This window comes from Taudactylus pleione, unplaced genomic scaffold, assembly GCF_031769625.1.
Source record: "Taudactylus pleione unplaced genomic scaffold, aTauple2 ptg000967l, whole genome shotgun sequence".
In the NCBI taxonomy this organism is placed as follows: domain Eukaryota; kingdom Metazoa; phylum Chordata; class Amphibia; order Anura; family Myobatrachidae; genus Taudactylus; species Taudactylus pleione.
The window spans coordinates 6,692,501-6,705,000 of NW_028285368.1; the positions used below are offsets into that span (position 1 = coordinate 6,692,501).

A 12,500-nucleotide genomic window follows, 5' to 3' on the forward strand; every position below is an offset into this window, starting at 1 on the left:
TCTTGGAAGCTATGCAGTATTGGGCCTGGTTAGTACTTGGATGGGAGACCACCTGGGAATACCAGGTGCTGTAGGTAATTTTATACTGCAATACCATTCTTTTCTATTACATTTTACAATAAATTTTTTCAACTTATCAATGATTTAACTTGAGTTAAGAAGTAAAAGAGGTCTAAAGTTAATATTTTTGAGCACCTACAGCCAAACCACACTGGACATGCCCAATCTCATCTGATCTTGGAAGCTATGCAGTGTTGGGCCTGGTTAGTATTTGGATGGGAGACCACCTGGGAATACCAGGAGCTGTAGGTAATTTTATACTGCCATAACATTCTTTTCTATTACATTTTACATTTAATTTTTTCAACTTATCAATGAATTTACTTGAGTAAAGAAGTAAAAGAGGTCTAAAGTTAATGTTTTTTAGTGCCTCCAGCCAAACCACACTGGACATGCCCAATCTCGTCTGCTCTTGGAAGCTATGCAGTGTTGGGCCAGGTTAGTACTTGGATGGGAGACCACCTGGGAATACCAGGAGCTGTAGGTAATTTTATACTGCCATAACATTCTTTTCTGTTACATTTTACATTTCATTTTTAAACTTATCAATGAATTTACTTGAGTTAAGAAGTAAAAGAGGTCTAAAGTTAAAGTTTTTGAGCACCTACAGCCAAACCACACTGGACATGCCCAATCTCATCTGATCTTGGAAGCTGTGCAGTGTTGGGCTTGGTTAGTACTTGGATGGGAGACCACCTGGGAATACCAGATGCTGTAGGTAATTTTATACTGACATAACATTCTTTTCTATTACATTTTACATTTAATTTTTTCAACTTATCAATGAATTTACTTGAGTTAAGAAGTAAAAGAGGTCTAACGTTAATGTTTTTGAGCACCTACAGCCAAACCACCCTGGACATGCCCAATCTCATCTGATCTTGGAAGCTATTCAGTGTTGGGCCTGATTAGTACTTGGATGGGAGACCACCTGGGAATACCAGGTGCTGTAGGTAATTTTATACTGCCATAACATTCTTTTCTATTACATTTTAAAATTAATTTTTTAAACTTATCAATGAATTTACTTGAGTTAAGAAGTAAAAGAGGTCTAAAGTTAATGTTTTTGAGCACCTACAGCCAAACCACCCTGGACATGCCCAATCTCATCTGATCTTGGAAGCTATTCAGTGTTGGGCCTGATTAGTACTTGGATGGGAGACCACCTGGGAATACCAGGTGCTGTAGGTAATTTTATACTGCCATAACATTCTTTTCTATTACATTTTAAAATTATTTTTTAAACTTATCAATGAATTTACTTGAGTTAAGAAGTAATAGAGGTCTAAAGTTAATGTTTTTGAGCACCTACAGCCAAACCACACTGGATATGCCCAATCTTATTTGATCTTGGAAGCTATGCAGTGTTGGGCCTGGTTAGTACTTGGATGGGAGACCACCTGGGAAAACCAAGTGATGTAGGTAATTTTATACTGCCATAATATTCTTTTCTATTACATTTTACATATAATTTTTTCAACTTATCAATCAATTTACTTGAGTTAAGAAGTAATAGAGGTCTAAAGTTAATATTTTTGAGCAACTACAGGCAAACTACACTGGACCTGCCCAATCTCGTCTGATCTTGGAAGCTATGCAGTGTTGGGCCTGGTTAGTACTTGGATGGGAGACCACTTGGGAATACCAGGAGCTGTAGGTAATTTTATACTGCCATAACATTCTTTTCTATTACATTTTACATTTAATTTTTTCAACTTATCAATGAATTTACTTGAGTAAGAAGTAAAAGAGGTCTAAAGTTAATGTTTTTGAGCACCTACAGCCAAACCCCACTGGACATGCCCAATCTCGTCTGCTCTTGGAAGCTATGCAGTGTTGGGCCTGGTTAGTACTTGGATGGGAGACCACCTGGGAATACCAGGAGCTGTAGGTAATTTTATACTGCCATAACATTCTTTTCTGTTACATTTTACATTTCATTTTTAAACTTATCAATGAATTTACTTGAGTTAAGAAGTAAAAGAGGTCTAAAGTTAAAGTTTTTGAGCACCTACAGCCAAACCACACTGGACATGCCCAATCTCATCTGATCTTGGAAGCTGTGCAGTGTTGGGCTTGGTTAGTACTTGGATGGGAGACCACCTGGGAATACCAGGTGCTGTAGGTAATTTTATACTGACATAACATTCTTTTCTATTACATTTTACATTTAATTTTTTCAACTTATCAATGAATTTACTTGAGTTAAGAAGTAAAAGAGGTCTAAAGTTAATGTTTTTGAGCACCAACAGCCAAACCACACTGGACATGCCCAATCTCGTCTGATCTTGGAAGCTATGCAGTATTGGGCCTGGTTAGTACTTGGATGGGAGACCACCTGGGAATACCAGGTGCTTTAGGTAATTTTATACTGCCATAACATTCTTTTCTATTACATTTTACAATTAATTTTTTCAACTTATCAATGAATTTACTTGAGTTAAGAAGTAAAAGAGGTCTAAAGTTAATGTTTTTGAGCTCCTACAGCCGAACCAAACTGGACATGCCCAATCTTATCTGATCTTGGAAGCTATGCAGTATTGGGCCTGGTTAGTACTTGGATGGGAGACCACCTGGGAATACCAGGTGCTTTAGGTAATTTTATACTGCCATAACATTCTTTTCTATTACATTTTACAATTAATTTTTTCAACTTATCAATGAATTTACTTGAGTTAAGAAGTAAAAGAAGTCTAAAGTTAATGTTTTTGAGCTCCTATAGCCAAACCACACTGGACATGCCCAATTTCATCTGATCTTGGAAGCTATGCAGTGTTGGGCCTGGTTAGTACTTGGATGGGAGACCACCTGGGAATACCAGGTGCTATAGGTAATTTTATACTGCCATGACATACTTTTCTATTACATTTTACATTTATTTTTTTCAACTTATCAATGAATTTACTTGAGTTAAGAAGTAATTGAGGTCTAAAGTTAAAGTTTTCAAGCACCTACAGCCCAACCACACTGGACATGCCCAATCTCTTCTGATCTTGGAAGCTATGCAGTGTTGGGCCTGGTTAGTATTTGGATGGGAGACCACCTGGGAATACCAGGAGCTGTAGGTAATTTTATACTGCCATAACATTCTTTTCTATTACATTTTACATTTAATTTTTTCAACTTATCAATGAATTTACTTGAGTAAAGAAGTAAAAGAGGTCTAAAGTTAATGTTTTTTAGCGCCTACAGATAAACCACACTGGACATGCCCAATCTCTTCTGCTCTTGGAAGCTATGCAGTGTTGGGCCAGGTTAGTACTTGGATGGGAGACCACCTGGGAATACCAGGAGCTGTAGATAATTTTATGCTGCCATAACATTCTTTTCTGTTACATTTTACATTTCATTTTTAAACTTATCAATGAATTTACTTGAGTTAAGAAGTAAAAGAGGTCTAAAGTTAAAGTTTTTGAGCACCTACAGCCAAACCACACTGGACATGCCCAATCTCATCTGATCTTGGAAGGTGTGCAGTGTTGGGCTTGGTTAGTACTTGGATGGGAGACCACCTGGGAATACCAGATGCTGTAGGTAATTTTATACTGACATAACATTCTTTTCTATTACATTTTACATTTAATTTTTTCAACTTATCAATGAATTTACTTGAGTTAAGAAGTAAAAGAGGTCTAAAGTTAATGTTTTTGAGCACTTACAGCCAAACCACCCTGGACATGCCCAATCTCATCTGATCTTGGAAGCTATGCAGTGTTGGGCCTGGTTAGTACTTGGATGGGAGACCACCTGGGAATACCAGGTGATGTAGGTAATTTTATACTGCCATATCATTCTTTTCTATTACATTTTACATTTAATTTTTTCAACTTATCAATCAATTTACTTGAGTTAAGAAGTAAAAGAGGTCTAAAGTTAAAGTTTTTGAGCACCTACAGCCAAACCACACTGGACATGCCCAATCTCATCTGCTCTTGGAAGCTATGCAGTGTTGGGCCAGGTTAGTACTTGGATGGGAGACCACCTGGGAATACCAGGAGCTGTAGATAATTTTATGCTGCCATAACATTCTTTTCTGTTACATTTTACATTTCATTTTTAAACTTATCAATGAATTTACTTGAGTTAAGAAGTAAAAGAGGTCTAAAGTTAAAGTTTTTGAGCACCTACAGCCAAACCACACTGGACATGCCCAATCTCATCTGATCTTGGAAGGTGTGCAGTGTTGGGCTTGGTTAGTACTTGGATGGGAGACCACCTGGGAATACCAGATGCTGTAGGTAATTTTATACTGACATAACATTCTTTTCTATTACATTTTACATTTAATTTTTTCAACTTATCAATAAATTTACTTGAGTTAAGAAGTAAAAGAGGTCTAAAGTTAATGTTTTTGAGCACTTACAGCCAAACCACCCTGGACATGCCCAATCTCATCTGATCTTGGAAGCTATGCAGTGTTGGGCCTGGTTAGTACTTGGATGGGAGACCACCTGGGAATACCAGGTGATGTAGGTAATTTTATACTGCCATATCATTCTTTTCTATTACATTTTACATTTAATTTTTTCAACTTATCAATCAATTTACTTGAGTTAAGAAGTAATAGAGGTCTAAAGTTAATATTTTTGAGCACCTACAGCCAAACCACACTGGACATGCCCAATCTCGTCTGATCTTGGAAGCTATGCAGTGTTGGGCCTGGTTAGTACTTGGATGGGAGACCACCTGGGAATACCAGGAGCTGTAGGTAATTTTATACTGCCATAACATTCTTTTCTATTACATTTTACATTTAATTTTTTCAACTTAACAATGAATTTACTTGAGTAAAGAAGTAAAAGAGGTCTAAAGTTAATGATTTTGAGCACCTACAGCCAAACCCCACTGGACATGCCCAATCTCGTCTGCTCTTGGAAGCTATGCAGTGTTGGGCTTGAATGGGAGACCACCTGGGAATACCAGGTGCTGTAGGTAATTTTATACTGCCATAACATTCTTTTCTGTTACACTTTACATTTCATTTTTAAACTTATCAATGAATTTTCTTGAGTTAAGAAGTAAAAGAGGTCTAAAGTTAAAGTTTTTGAGCACCTACAGCCAAACCATACTGGACATGCCCAATCTCATCTGATCTTGGAAGCTGTGCAGTGTTGGGCTTGGTTAGTACTAGGATGGGAGACCACCTGGGAATACCAGGTGCTGTAGGTAATTTTATACTGACATAACATTCTTTTCTATTACATTTTACATTTATTTTTTTCAACTTATCAATGAATTTACTTGAGTTAAGAAGTAAAAGAGGTCTAAAGTTAATGTTTTTGAGCACCTACAGCCAAACCACACTGGACATGCCCAATCTCGTCTGCTCTTGGAAGCTCTGCAGTATTGGGCCTGATTAGTACTTGGATGGGAGACCACCTGGGAATACCAGGTGCTGTAGGTAATTTTTTACTGCCATAACATTCTTTTCTATTACATTTTACAATTAATTTTTTCAACTTATCAATGAATTTACTTGAGTTAAGAAGTAATAGAGGTCTAAAGTTAATGTTTTTGAGCACCTACAGCCAAACCACACTGGACATGCCCAATCTCGTCTGATCTTGGAAGCTATGCAGTGTTGGGCCTGGTTAGTACTTGGATGGGAGACCACCTGGGAATACCAGGAGCTGTAGGTAATTTTATACTGCCATAACATTCTTTTCTGTTACATTTTACATTTCATTTTTAAACTTATCAATGAATTTACTTGAGTTAAGAAGTAAAAGAGGTCTAAAGTTAAAGTTTTTGAGCACCTACAGCCAAACCACACTGGACATGCCCAATCTCATCTGATCTTGGAAGCTGTGCAGTGTTGGGCTTGGTTAGTACTTGGATGGGAGACCACCTGGGAATACCAGGTGCTGTAGGTAATTTTATACTGACATAACATTCTTTTCTATTACATTTTACATTTAATTTTTTCAACTTATCAATGAATTTACTTGAGTTAAGAAGTAAAAGAGGTCTAAAGTTAATGTTTTTGAGCACCAACAGCCAAACCACACTGGACATGCCCAATCTCGTCTGATCTTGGAAGCTATGCAGTATTGGGCCTGGTTAGTACTTGGATGGGAGACCACCTGGGAATACCAGGTGCTTTAGGTAATTTTATACTGCCATAACATTCTTTTCTATTACATTTTACAATTAATTTTTTAAACTTATCAATGAATTTACTTGAGTTAAGAAGTAAAAGAGGTCTAAAGTTAATGTTTTTGAGCTCCTACAGCCGAACCAAACTGGACATGCCCAATCTTATCTGATCTTGGAAGCTATGCAGTATTGGGCCTGGTTAGTACTTGGATGGGAGACCACCTGGGAATACCAGGTGCTTTAGGTAATTTTATACTGCCATAACATTCTTTTCTATTACATTTTACAATTAATTTTTTCAACTTATCAATGAATTTACTTGAGTTAAGAAGTAAAAGAGGTCTAAAGTTAATGTTTTTGAGCTCCTATAGCCAAACCACACTGGACATGCCCAATTTCATCTGATCTTGGAAGCTATGCAGTGTTGGGCCTGGTTAGTACTTGGATGGGAGACCACCTGGGAATACCAGGTGCTGTAGGTAATTTTATACTGCCATGACATACTTTTCTATTACATTTTACATTTAATTTTTTCAACTTATCAATGAATTTACTTGAGTTAAGAAGTAATTGAGGTCTAAAGTTAAAGTTTTCAAGCACCTACAGCCCAACCACACTGGACATGCCCAATCTCTTCTGATCTTGGAAGCTATGCAGTGTTGGGCCTGGTTAGTATTTGGATGGGAGACCACCTGGGAATACCAGGAGCTGTAGGTAATTTTATACTGCCATAACATTCTTTTCTATTACATTTTACATTTAATTTTTTCAACTTATCAATGAATTTACTTGAGTAAAGAAGTAAAAGAGGTCTAAAGTTAATGTTTTTTAGCGCCTACAGATAAACCACACTGGACATGCCCAATCTCTTCTGCTCTTGGAAGCTATGCAGTGTTGGGCCAGGTTAGTACTTGGATGGGAGACCACCTGGGAATACCAGGAGCTGTAGATAATTTTATGCTGCCATAACATTCTTTTCTGTTACATTTTACATTTCATTTTTAAACTTATCAATGAATTTACTTGAGTTAAGAAGTAAAAGAGGTCTAAAGTTAAAGTTTTTGAGCACCTACAGCCAAACCACACTGGACATGCCCAATCTCATCTGATCTTGGAAGGTGTGCAGTGTTGGGCTTGGTTAGTACTTGGATGGGAGACCACCTGGGAATACCAGATGCTGTAGGTAATTTTATACTGACATAACATTCTTTTCTATTACATTTTACATTTAATTTTTTCAACTTATCAATGAATTTACTTGAGTTAAGAAGTAAAAGAGGTCTAAAGTTAATGTTTTTGAGCACTTACAGCCAAACCACCCTGGACATGCCCAATCTCATCTGATCTTGGAAGCTATGCAGTGTTGGGCCTGGTTAGTACTTGGATGGGAGACCACCTGGGAATACCAGGTGATGTAGGTAATTTTATACTGCCATATCATTCTTTTCTATTACATTTTACATTTAATTTTTTCAACTTATCAATCAATTTACTTGAGTTAAGAAGTAATAGAGGTCTAAAGTTAATATTTTTGAGCACCTACAGCCAAACCACACTGGACATGCCCAATCTCGTCTGATCTTGGAAGCTATGCAGTGTTGGGCCTGGTTAGTACTTGGATGGGAGACCACCTGGGAATACCAGGAGCTGTAGGTAATTTTATACTGCCATAACATTCTTTTCTATTACATTTTACATTTAATTTTTTCAACTTAACAATGAATTTACTTGAGTAAAGAAGTAAAAGAGGTCTAAAGTTAATGATTTTGAGCACCTACAGCCAAACCCCACTGGACATGCCCAATCTCGTCTGCTCTTGGAAGCTATGCAGTGTTGGGCTTGGATGGGAGACCACCTGGGAATACCAGGTGCTGTAGGTAATTTTATACTGCCATAACATTCTTTTCTGTTACATTTTACATTTCATTTTTAAACTTATCAATGAATTTTCTTGAGTTAAGAAGTAAAAGAGGTCTAAAGTTAAAGTTTTTGAGCACCTACAGCCAAACCACACTGGACATGCCCAATCTCATCTGATCTTGGAAGCTGTGCAGTGTTGGGCTTGGTTAGTACTAGGATGGGAGACCACCTGGGAATACCAGGTGCTGTAGGTAATTTTATACTGACATAACATTCTTTTCTATTACATTTTACATTTATTTTTTTCAACTTATCAATGAATTTACTTGAGTTAAGAAGTAAAAGAGGTCTAAAGTTAATGTTTTTGAGCACCTACAGCCAAACCACACTGGACATGCCCAATCTTGTCTGCTCTTGGAAGCTCTGCAGTATTGGGCCTGATTAGTACTTGGATGGGAGACCACCTGGGAATACCAGGTGCTGTAGGTAATTTTTTACTGCCATAACATTCTTTTCTATTACATTTTACAATTAATTTTTTCAACTTAGCAATGAATTTACTTGAGTTAAGAAGTAATAGAGGTCTAAAGTTAATGTTTTTGAGCACCTACAGCCAAACCACACTGGACATGCCCAATCTCGTCTGATCTTGGAAGCTATGCAGTGTTGGGCCTGGTTAGTACTTGGATGGGAGACCTCCTGGGAATACCAGGTGCTGTAGGTAATTTTATACTGCCATGACATTCTTTTCTATTACATTTTACATTTAATTTTTTCAACTTATCAATGAATTTACTTGAGTTAAGAAGTAATAGAGGTCTAAAGTTAATGTTTTTGAGCACCTACAGCCCAACCACACTGGACATGCCCAATCTCGTCTGATCTTGGAATCTATGCAGTGTTGGGCCTGGTTAGTACTTGGATGGGAGACCACCTGGGAATACCAGGAGCTGTAGGTAATTTTATACTGCCATAACATTCTTTTCTATTACATTTTACATTTAATTTTTTCAACTTATCAATGAATTTACTTGAGTAAAGAAGTAAAAGAGGTCTAAAGTTAATGTTTTTTAGTGCCTACAGCCAAACCACACTGGACATGCCCAATCTCATCTGCTCTTGGAAGCTATGCAGTGTCAGGCCAGGTTAGTACTTGGATGGGAGACCACCTGGGAATACCAGGAGCTGTAGGTAATTTTATACTGCCATAACATTCTTTTCTGTTACATTTTACATTTCATTTTTAAACTTATCAATGAATTTACTTGAGTTAAGAAGTAAAAGAGGTCTAAAGTTAAAGTTTTTGAGCACCTACAGCCAAACCACACTGGACATGCCCAATCTCATCTGATCTTGGAAGCTGTGCAGTGTTGGGCTTGGTTAGTACTTGGATGGGAGACCACCTGGGAATACCAGATGCTGTAGGTAATTTTATACTGACATAACATTCTTTTCTATTACATTTTACATTTAATTTTTTCAACTTATCAATGAATTTACTTGAGTTAAGAAGTAAAAGAGGTCTAAAGTTAATGTTTTTGAGCACCTACAGCCAAACCACCCTGGACATGCCCAATCTCATCTGATCTTGGAAGCTATTCAGTGTTGGGCCTGGTAAGTACTTTGATGGGAGACCACCTGGGAATACCAGGTGCTGTAGGTAATTTTATACTGCCATAACATTCTTTTCTATTACATTTTAAAATTAATTTTTTAAACTTATCAATGAATTTACTTGAGTTAAGAAGTAATAGAGGTCTAAAGTTAATGTTTTTGAGCACCTACAGCCAAACCCCGCTGGATATGCCCAATCTCGTCTGCTCTTGGAAGCTATGCAGTGTTGGGCCTGGTTAGTACTTGGATGGGAGACCACCTGGGAATACCAGGTGCTGTAGGTAATTTTATACTGACATAACATTCTTTTCTATTACATTTTACATTTAATTTTTTCAACTTATCAATGAATTTCCTTGAGTTAAGAAGTAAAAGAGGTCTAAAGTTAATGTTTTTGAGCACCTACAGCCAGACCACACTGGACATGCCCAATCTTGTCTGATCTTGGAAGCTATGCAGTATTGGGCCTGATTAGTACTTGGATGGGAGACCACCTGGGAATACCAGGTGCTGTAGGTAATTTTTTACTGCCATAACATTCTTTTCTATTACATTTTACATTAAATTTTTTCAACTTATCAATGAATTTACTTGAGTTAAGAAGTAATAGAGGTCTAAAGTTAATGTTTTTGAGCACCTATAGCCAAACCACACTGGACATGCCCAATCTCGTCTGATCTTGGAAGCTATGCAGTGTTGGGCCTGGTTAGTACTTGGATGGGAGACCACCTGGGAATACCAGGTGCTGTAGGTAATTTTATACTGCCATGACTTTCTTTTCTATTACATTTTACATTTAATTTTTTCAACTTATCAATGAATTTACTTGAGTTAAGAAGTAATAGAGGTCTAAAGTTAATGTTTTTGAGCACCTACAGCCAAACCACACTGGACATGCCCAATCTCGTCTGATCTTGGAAGCTATGCAGTGTTGGGCCTGGTTAGTATTTGGATGGGAGACCACCTGGGAATACCAGGAGCTGTAGGTAATTTTATACTGCCATAACATTCTTTTCTATTACATTTTACATTTAATTTTTTCAACTTATCAATGAATTTACTTGACTAAAGAAGTAAAAGAGGTCTAAAGTTAATGTTTTTGAGCACCTACAGCCAAACCACACTGGACATGCCCAATCTCGTCTGCTCTTGGAAGCTCTGCAGTATTGGGCCTGATTAGTACTTGGATGGGAGACCACCTGGGAATACCAGGTGCTGTAGGTAATTTTTTACTGCCATAACATTCTTTTCTATTACATTTTACAATTAATTTTTTCAACTTATCAATGAATTTACTTGAGTTAAGAAGTAATAGAGGTCTAAAGTTAATGTTTTTGAGCACCTACAGCCAAACCACACTGGACATGCCCAATCTCGTCTGATCTTGGAAGCTATGCAGTGTTGGGCCTGGTTAGTACTTGGATGGGAGACCACCTGGGAATACCAGGTGCTGTAGGAAATTTTATACTGCCATGACATTCTTTTCTATTACATTTTACATTTAATTTTTTCAACTTATCAATGAATTTACTTGAGTTAAGAAGTAATAGAGGTCTAAAGTTAATGTTTTTGAGCACCTACAGCCCAACCACACTGGACATGCCCAATCTCGTCTGATCTTGGAATCTATGCAGTGTTGGGCCTGGTTAGTACTTGGATGGGAGAACACCTGGGAATACCAGGAGCTGTAGGTAATTTTATACTGCCATAACATTCTTTTCTATTACATTTTACATTTAATTTTTTCAACTTATCAATGAATTTACTTGAGTAAAGAAGTAAAAGAGGTCTAAAGTTAATGTTTTTTAGTGCCTACAGCCAAACCACACTGGACATGCCCAATCTCGTCTGCTCTTGGAAGCTATGCAGTGTCGGGCCAGGTTAGTACTTGGATGGGAGACCACCTGGGAATACCAGGAGCTGTAGGTAATTTTATACTGCCATAACATTCTTTTCTGTTACATTTTACATTTCATTTTTAAACTTATCAATGAATTTACTTGAGTTAAGAAGTAAAAGAGGTCTAAAGTTAAAGTTTTTGAGCACCTACAGCCAAACCACACTGGACATGCCCAATCTCATCTGATCTTGGAAGCTGTGCAGTGTTGGGCTTGGTTAGTACTTGGATGGGAGACCACCTGGGAATACCAGATGCTGTAGGTAATTTTATACTGACATAACATTCTTTTCTATTACATTTTACATTTATTTTTTTCAACTTATCAATGAATTTACTTGAGTTAAGAAGTAAAAGAGGTCTAAAGTTAATGTTTTTGAGCACCTACAGCCAAACCACCCTGGACATGCCCAATCTCATCTGATCTTGGAAGCTATTCAGTGTTGGGCCTGGTTAGTACTTTGATGGGAGACCACCTGGGAATACCAGGTGCTGTAGGTAATTTTATACTGCCATAACATTCTTTTCTATTACATTTTAAAATTAATTTTTTAAACTTATCAATGAATTTACTTGAGTTAAGAAGTAATAGAGGTCTAAAGTTAATGTTTTTGAGCACCTACAGCCAAAGCACGCTGGACATGCCCAATCTCATTTGATCTTGGAAGCTATGCAGTGTTGGGCCTGGTTAGTACTTGGATGGGAGACCACCTGGGAATACCAGGTGATGTAGGTAATTTTATACTGCCATAACATTCTTTTCTATTACATTTTACATTTAATTTTTTCAACTTATCAATCAATTTACTTGAGTTAAGAAGTAATAGAGGTCTAAAGTTAATATTTTTGAGCACCTACAGCCATACCACACTGGACATTCCCAATCTCGTCTGATCTTGGAAGCTATGCAGTGTTGGGCCTGGTTAGTACTTGGATGGGAGACCACCTGGGAATACCAGGAGCTGTAGGTAAT

General features: G+C 37.4%; 3 non-coding genes and 49 pseudogenes across 3 annotated transcripts; all 52 read left to right on the forward strand.

The window, feature by feature from the left end:
• The window catches only part of LOC148459516 (5S ribosomal RNA), a 119-nt pseudogene extending 42 nt beyond the window's left edge, over positions 1-77 (forward strand).
• A 116-nt stretch (positions 78-193) lies between these two features.
• On the forward strand, positions 194-312 carry LOC148459517 (5S ribosomal RNA; annotated as a pseudogene).
• A 116-nt stretch (positions 313-428) lies between these two features.
• Positions 429-547, forward strand: LOC148459518 (5S ribosomal RNA; annotated as a pseudogene).
• A 115-nt stretch (positions 548-662) lies between these two features.
• Positions 663-781, forward strand: LOC148459519 (5S ribosomal RNA; annotated as a pseudogene).
• A 116-nt stretch (positions 782-897) lies between these two features.
• LOC148459520 (5S ribosomal RNA) lies at positions 898-1,016 on the forward strand (annotated as a pseudogene).
• Positions 1,017-1,132: 116 nt separating this feature from the next.
• Positions 1,133-1,251, forward strand: LOC148459521 (5S ribosomal RNA; annotated as a pseudogene).
• A 115-nt stretch (positions 1,252-1,366) lies between these two features.
• LOC148459522 (5S ribosomal RNA) lies at positions 1,367-1,485 on the forward strand (annotated as a pseudogene).
• A 116-nt stretch (positions 1,486-1,601) lies between these two features.
• On the forward strand, positions 1,602-1,720 carry LOC148459523 (5S ribosomal RNA; annotated as a pseudogene).
• A 115-nt stretch (positions 1,721-1,835) lies between these two features.
• LOC148459524 (5S ribosomal RNA) lies at positions 1,836-1,954 on the forward strand (annotated as a pseudogene).
• Positions 1,955-2,069: 115 nt separating this feature from the next.
• On the forward strand, positions 2,070-2,188 carry LOC148459525 (5S ribosomal RNA; annotated as a pseudogene).
• A 116-nt stretch (positions 2,189-2,304) lies between these two features.
• On the forward strand, positions 2,305-2,423 carry LOC148459526 (5S ribosomal RNA; annotated as a pseudogene).
• Positions 2,424-2,539: 116 nt separating this feature from the next.
• LOC148459527 (5S ribosomal RNA) lies at positions 2,540-2,658 on the forward strand (annotated as a pseudogene).
• Positions 2,659-2,774: 116 nt separating this feature from the next.
• Positions 2,775-2,893, forward strand: LOC148459528 (5S ribosomal RNA; annotated as a pseudogene).
• Positions 2,894-3,009: 116 nt separating this feature from the next.
• On the forward strand, positions 3,010-3,128 carry LOC148459529 (5S ribosomal RNA; annotated as a pseudogene).
• Positions 3,129-3,244: 116 nt separating this feature from the next.
• On the forward strand, positions 3,245-3,363 carry LOC148459530 (5S ribosomal RNA; annotated as a pseudogene).
• Positions 3,364-3,478: 115 nt separating this feature from the next.
• Positions 3,479-3,597, forward strand: LOC148459531 (5S ribosomal RNA; annotated as a pseudogene).
• A 116-nt stretch (positions 3,598-3,713) lies between these two features.
• LOC148459532 (5S ribosomal RNA) lies at positions 3,714-3,832 on the forward strand (annotated as a pseudogene).
• Positions 3,833-3,948: 116 nt separating this feature from the next.
• On the forward strand, positions 3,949-4,067 carry LOC148459533 (5S ribosomal RNA; annotated as a pseudogene).
• A 115-nt stretch (positions 4,068-4,182) lies between these two features.
• Positions 4,183-4,301, forward strand: LOC148459534 (5S ribosomal RNA; annotated as a pseudogene).
• A 116-nt stretch (positions 4,302-4,417) lies between these two features.
• Positions 4,418-4,536, forward strand: LOC148459535 (5S ribosomal RNA; annotated as a pseudogene).
• A 116-nt stretch (positions 4,537-4,652) lies between these two features.
• Positions 4,653-4,771, forward strand: LOC148459536 (5S ribosomal RNA; annotated as a pseudogene).
• A 339-nt stretch (positions 4,772-5,110) lies between these two features.
• Positions 5,111-5,229, forward strand: LOC148459537 (5S ribosomal RNA; annotated as a pseudogene).
• Positions 5,230-5,345: 116 nt separating this feature from the next.
• Positions 5,346-5,464, forward strand: LOC148459538 (5S ribosomal RNA; annotated as a pseudogene).
• A 116-nt stretch (positions 5,465-5,580) lies between these two features.
• On the forward strand, positions 5,581-5,699 carry LOC148459539 (5S ribosomal RNA; annotated as a pseudogene).
• A 115-nt stretch (positions 5,700-5,814) lies between these two features.
• LOC148459540 (5S ribosomal RNA) lies at positions 5,815-5,933 on the forward strand (annotated as a pseudogene).
• Positions 5,934-6,049: 116 nt separating this feature from the next.
• Positions 6,050-6,168, forward strand: LOC148459541 (5S ribosomal RNA; annotated as a pseudogene).
• A 116-nt stretch (positions 6,169-6,284) lies between these two features.
• LOC148459542 (5S ribosomal RNA) lies at positions 6,285-6,403 on the forward strand (annotated as a pseudogene).
• A 116-nt stretch (positions 6,404-6,519) lies between these two features.
• LOC148459543 (5S ribosomal RNA) lies at positions 6,520-6,638 on the forward strand (annotated as a pseudogene).
• A 116-nt stretch (positions 6,639-6,754) lies between these two features.
• LOC148459544 (5S ribosomal RNA) lies at positions 6,755-6,873 on the forward strand (annotated as a pseudogene).
• Positions 6,874-6,989: 116 nt separating this feature from the next.
• LOC148459545 (5S ribosomal RNA) lies at positions 6,990-7,108 on the forward strand (annotated as a pseudogene).
• A 115-nt stretch (positions 7,109-7,223) lies between these two features.
• Positions 7,224-7,342, forward strand: LOC148459546 (5S ribosomal RNA; annotated as a pseudogene).
• A 116-nt stretch (positions 7,343-7,458) lies between these two features.
• On the forward strand, positions 7,459-7,577 carry LOC148459547 (5S ribosomal RNA; annotated as a pseudogene).
• A 116-nt stretch (positions 7,578-7,693) lies between these two features.
• LOC148459548 (5S ribosomal RNA) lies at positions 7,694-7,812 on the forward strand (annotated as a pseudogene).
• A 339-nt stretch (positions 7,813-8,151) lies between these two features.
• LOC148459549 (5S ribosomal RNA) lies at positions 8,152-8,270 on the forward strand (annotated as a pseudogene).
• Positions 8,271-8,386: 116 nt separating this feature from the next.
• LOC148459550 (5S ribosomal RNA) lies at positions 8,387-8,505 on the forward strand (annotated as a pseudogene).
• A 116-nt stretch (positions 8,506-8,621) lies between these two features.
• LOC148459551 (5S ribosomal RNA) lies at positions 8,622-8,740 on the forward strand. Its single transcript, XR_015873390.1, has one exon. It is a non-coding gene; the product is annotated as a 5S ribosomal RNA (ribosomal RNA).
• A 116-nt stretch (positions 8,741-8,856) lies between these two features.
• Positions 8,857-8,975, forward strand: LOC148459552 (5S ribosomal RNA; annotated as a pseudogene).
• A 116-nt stretch (positions 8,976-9,091) lies between these two features.
• LOC148459553 (5S ribosomal RNA) lies at positions 9,092-9,210 on the forward strand (annotated as a pseudogene).
• Positions 9,211-9,325: 115 nt separating this feature from the next.
• Positions 9,326-9,444, forward strand: LOC148459554 (5S ribosomal RNA; annotated as a pseudogene).
• Positions 9,445-9,560: 116 nt separating this feature from the next.
• Positions 9,561-9,679, forward strand: LOC148459555 (5S ribosomal RNA; annotated as a pseudogene).
• Positions 9,680-9,795: 116 nt separating this feature from the next.
• LOC148459556 (5S ribosomal RNA) lies at positions 9,796-9,914 on the forward strand (annotated as a pseudogene).
• Positions 9,915-10,030: 116 nt separating this feature from the next.
• LOC148459557 (5S ribosomal RNA) lies at positions 10,031-10,149 on the forward strand (annotated as a pseudogene).
• Positions 10,150-10,265: 116 nt separating this feature from the next.
• Positions 10,266-10,384, forward strand: LOC148459558 (5S ribosomal RNA). Its single transcript, XR_015873760.1, has one exon. It is a non-coding gene; the product is annotated as a 5S ribosomal RNA (ribosomal RNA).
• Positions 10,385-10,500: 116 nt separating this feature from the next.
• On the forward strand, positions 10,501-10,619 carry LOC148459559 (5S ribosomal RNA; annotated as a pseudogene).
• A 116-nt stretch (positions 10,620-10,735) lies between these two features.
• LOC148459560 (5S ribosomal RNA) lies at positions 10,736-10,854 on the forward strand (annotated as a pseudogene).
• A 116-nt stretch (positions 10,855-10,970) lies between these two features.
• Positions 10,971-11,089, forward strand: LOC148459561 (5S ribosomal RNA; annotated as a pseudogene).
• A 116-nt stretch (positions 11,090-11,205) lies between these two features.
• Positions 11,206-11,324, forward strand: LOC148459562 (5S ribosomal RNA; annotated as a pseudogene).
• Positions 11,325-11,440: 116 nt separating this feature from the next.
• LOC148459563 (5S ribosomal RNA) lies at positions 11,441-11,559 on the forward strand (annotated as a pseudogene).
• Positions 11,560-11,674: 115 nt separating this feature from the next.
• Positions 11,675-11,793, forward strand: LOC148459564 (5S ribosomal RNA; annotated as a pseudogene).
• A 116-nt stretch (positions 11,794-11,909) lies between these two features.
• On the forward strand, positions 11,910-12,028 carry LOC148459565 (5S ribosomal RNA; annotated as a pseudogene).
• Positions 12,029-12,144: 116 nt separating this feature from the next.
• LOC148459566 (5S ribosomal RNA) lies at positions 12,145-12,263 on the forward strand (annotated as a pseudogene).
• A 116-nt stretch (positions 12,264-12,379) lies between these two features.
• Positions 12,380-12,498, forward strand: LOC148459567 (5S ribosomal RNA). The gene has a single exon (XR_015873346.1). It is a non-coding gene; the product is annotated as a 5S ribosomal RNA (ribosomal RNA).
• Positions 12,499-12,500: the final 2 nt, after the last annotated feature.